This window comes from Canis lupus, chromosome 22, assembly GCF_011100685.1.
Source record: "Canis lupus familiaris isolate Mischka breed German Shepherd chromosome 22, alternate assembly UU_Cfam_GSD_1.0, whole genome shotgun sequence".
Lineage (NCBI taxonomy): Eukaryota > Metazoa > Chordata > Mammalia > Carnivora > Canidae > Canis > Canis lupus.
In genome coordinates this window covers 41,290,951-41,295,543 of record NC_049243.1, presented here as the reverse complement: position 1 = coordinate 41,295,543, position 4,593 = coordinate 41,290,951, and the positions used below count along the sequence as shown (strand labels likewise).

General features: G+C 37.1%; 1 pseudogene; it reads left to right on the top strand.

Annotated features, from left to right (window-relative positions):
• LOC100685543 lies at positions 1-4,307 on the top strand (annotated as a pseudogene).
• The last annotated feature ends 286 nt before the right edge of the window (positions 4,308-4,593 follow it).

Genomic DNA, 4,593 nt, shown 5'->3' with positions numbered 1-4,593 from the left:
ATGTCTATGGATACTCTGACTTTATTTTTGCTGCTTATGAGCATGATGGCTCTCGGGGAGCTTCTGATTGATGAGTAAATGTTGAGTTTGCAGTCACAAGTGTTTCTGACCACCTCGATCGTGATCTTGAGCTGTGTTGATTCATTGCAGTAATTCCATGAACTGTGTTGATTCACCACAGTAATTCCATGCTGTGGAGACATGGCTGGGCTCTGCATCCTGCTCTAAGTTATATCCCATAGTCTGCTTCTGCCTTTTCCCTTCAGATTGTTATAGAAGTGAATTAGTATAATTCTGAACCTGGAATTTTAAGAAAGAGTTTTATTGTTTATTACAGATAGTCTCTAAAGAACTACCCACCTGCGGAGTCTCTGATTCAGAAGTAGGGCATAAGGGGTAGCTGTAGTTTTAAACACTTCACAGGTTGTTCTACTAGGATTCAGTTCTAATAAGTATTGCATAAAGTAAATAAAAGCTATCAAAAGTTTTATCATTAATGTCTCATTTAAAATTTGCAAACTGATCTATATAGACAAGTAAATCCTCTGAAACTCTTAAAAGGATGATATTCTGGAAGTCAAATATTAGCTTCAGGGGAGAGGGAAGAGGCTTATGCTGACACATATGGTTTCCTGTAAGAGTTGCTTTCACAACATGTTTACCAAGATTCTGTATCCAATGTTGCAAGTGGTAGTATCTCTTGGGAGACATTCTCAGTATAAGAAATGTTAAATTTATCAGGATGTTGCATCTTTGTTCCCCAGAGAAGCAGCAGTAGCAAAGCTAGAAGTCTACTTAAAATAAGAAATAGCTTTAGGGAAACCTTGAGGGAGAGGTGATCTTTGGGGGCAAAACAATTTTGTTGTTATAGCTTGATTTTTACCTTTGTTCTAATTTAAAATGCAAGCTCCTAAAAATGCAGCTGGAAATGTACCTAAACCTTAGTATAGCTTCATTTTATTTTCTTTAAGAATCAGAGAGTTGTCTCTTCTTTTAATTCAAGCCTGAAAGACTATAATGTTGATAAAATTATTTTCCTATTAAATTATAGAATTATTTTTACTTTTAGGTATTTAGGATATTAAAATCACAGCATATAAAACCAACAGATACTGCTATAAAGAAACAAACAGGCGGGATCCCTGGGTGGCGCAGCGGTTTAGCGCCTGCCTTTGGCCCAGGGCGCGATCCTGGAGACCAGGGATCGAATCCCACGTCGGGCTCCCAGTGCATGGAGCCTGCTTCTCCCTCTGCCTTTGTCTCTGCCTCTCTCTCTGTGTGACTATCATAAATAAATAAAAATTTAAAAAAATGTTTTTTTTTTAAAAAGAAACAAACAGGCATCTTTTCTTATTATGCATGCAGATTTCTAACTCAATAAATATAAATGTAAGTATGGAATTAGGATGCATAGAAGAGCATGCTGGGGATGCAGAGGGACTCACAAATGTTACTGTAATCTATAGGGTAAAGATCTTTGGCTCTGAAGTCAACCACTGTAGTTTTAAATCCTCAATTTTACACCTCTTGCTTGTGTGACTTTGATTAATTTACTTAACCTCATAACCTTCGTTTTCCTTACTTATGATTTGCACACAATAATAGTAGGCACCCCAAATATGTTGTTCTGGGAATTAAATGAAATAATTTATATAGAACACTTAGCTTTAATATATGGAACAAAGTGTATTAGCCTCAATAAACAGTAACTATTATTATTATCATGGCTGCAAGATGATACAGGAAACAGAAAATTTACATTGTATAAGCAGAGATGAGTGAAAGAAGATTTCTGTGTACCAAGCTGAGGCATTGTACTTTGTGATGAAGGGAATGTACAATCATTTTTGCATGGATCTGTGAGTAGACTGATAAAATTTGTGAGATAGAAAAGTCATTTTATTAGTTCTAGTTAACATGACATTATGAGCTATGGGCATTGATGTGTCAATCTCCATTCCATGCCCAAGAAATTCACATACTCTTAACATTCATATTTAGAATGATGAAGGGAATATTGAATATTGAATTGAATTAGGTAAATGTTTGAATCAACAGTGGCAATAGGCACAGATCTTAGCATGCTGGAGAAATCCTACTTAGAAAATAGGAAAAGGGGATCCCTGGGTGGCGCAGTGGTTTGGCGCCTGCCTTTGGCCCAGGGCGCGATCCTGGAGATCCGGGATCGAATCCCACGTCGGGCTCCCTGCATGGAGCCTGCTTCTCCCTCTGCCTATGTCTCTGCCTCTCTCTCTCTCACTGTGTGCCTATCATAAATGAATAAAAATTAAAAAAAAAAAAAAAGAAAATAGGAAAAGATTCAAATTGAAAGAAAGCAACAGAACAACATTCCCAAACACTGTTTTGCTTTAAAAGCAGGGGACCAGGTAGACAACAGTTCTGTAATCATGTTTGATCCAGTGGCAGGTTTAATAAGTACCAAGGTTTTTCAGTAGGAAAGTACATAAAAACATTTATAGCTATCTTGTAATGACCATGACCACAATGTAATCGGAAATTATTGCGATGTGTATTGGTGACAGTCATAGGCATTACTAATATTACTATACTTTGTTCATTGTGTTAGTAATAGAATAAAATGCTAAACTTTAGTTAGAGGTTGTTGAAAATAAAAAAGAATGTAATAATTTTTTCCCATTCAGGTTCATTGATTTTATCCATAAACTGAATTTTATCCATAGACTCCTTCACAAGATAAACAGAGGCCAAGTTCTTGGACTATATAGAGCAAAGAGCAGTTAGCTCTCAACCTAACACTCCTTCTAACTCTGAAGTTTGATTGATGTTAAGAAACAGATTTTTATTTTATAAAAGTCAAATTTATAATTATTTCAGGAGTTTGTATATACCTAATGTATCCATTCATTACCTATTTATTTTTCTTTCTGTAATAGATGTCATAAGGATAGTAAAGGGAAAGTAAATGGGGTATTTGATTATTATTTTATGTAGGAGATCTCTACATAGACATTTGAACAGAAACATGAAGGAAAAGAGGACCTGAAATAAAGATATCTGGAAAATATAAGTCTAGTGAGTGGGAATAGGATGCAAAGGGCCTGTGGCAGGAGTATAATGGGTATGTTTGAGGCATATCACAGATGCCAGACAGGCTAGAACCTAGAACCTCTAGGTTCAGAGGAGAAATAGTAGAAGAGAAAGGTAAGAAAAGTAATGTGTGTGTGTGTGTGTGTGTGTGTGTGTGTTTGGGGTTGGTGTTGGTGAACATTATAGATTAGTCTCACAAGTCATGGAAGAAAACACTATGAATAAAATCCTTAATTAATTGGGAAGTTCTATTTAAAAATTTTATAGAGATGCACTATGCTTTGTTTTGAATTTTAGTCATTTCAGCTGCTATATGGAAAATAGACTATAGAAGAGAAAGAGAAGAGAAAGAGGAAAAGCAAAGAGAAAGAAAGATACGGAAGTAATTCAGATGAGCCCTGGTAGCTTTAAGCCATAGTTCTGATGTGGTTGCAACTGGAGGGATACAGTTTCCATTTACTCATACAGAAAAATCTGAAAGAAGAGTAGGGTCTCTGAAAACAGAAGTTAAATTTTGGATAATTAGTTTTAGATGCTATTGTGAACAAACAAAGATCATTTTGGTCACCCAAAATCATTAGATTGTTCTCGGTGCATAGCATGACCTTCTGATAAAGTAAGTGAAGGATGTGAGGGTCAGTATCAGAACACTCTTCTCCGTCCCCTCTACTCAGCTCCTCTTTTGATTTGGACTATGACTTTCAACGAGATTATTATGACAGGATGTACAGTTATGCAGCACGTGTTCCTCCTTCTCCTCCAATTGCTTGCACTGTGGTTCCCTCAAAACGCCAGCGTGTATCAGGAAACATCTCACGAAGGGGCAAAAGTGGCTTCAATTCTAAGAGTGGACAGCGAGGATCTTCCAAGTCTGGAAATTTGAAAGGAGATGACCTTCAGACCATTAAGAAGGAGTTGACCGAGATAAAACAAAAAGTGGATTCTCTACTGGAAAGCCTGGAAAAAATTGAGAAAGAACAGAGCAAACAAGGAGTAGAGATGAAGAATGATAAGTCAGAAGAGGAGCAGAGCAGCAGCTCCCTGAAGAAAGATGAGACTAATGTGAAGATGGAGTCTGAGGGGGGTGAAGATGACTCTGCTGAGGAGGGGGACCTACAAGATGATGATGATAATGAAGATCCAGGGATGACCCGCTGGAGTTGATCAAGGATGATGAAAAAGAGGCTGAGGAAGGAGAGGATGACAGAGATAGTACCAATGGCAAGGAAGACTCTTAAGCACATAGTGGGGTATAGAAATCTTGTCCCATTATTTCTTTACCTAGGCTCTTGTCTAAGACCAAACTTTTCACTAGATCCTCTCCCCTAGTATCTTCTTTAGCACATGCTCACTGTTCTCACCATCCTTATCCTTACCATGTTCATTAATTCATATTGCCCTGTGCCTAGTCCCATTTTCACTTCATTTGATGCTCCTAGTAGTTAAGTCTTACCCTGTAATTTTTGCTTTTAATTTTGATACCTCTTTATGACTTAACAATAAAAAGGATGTGTGGTTTAAAAA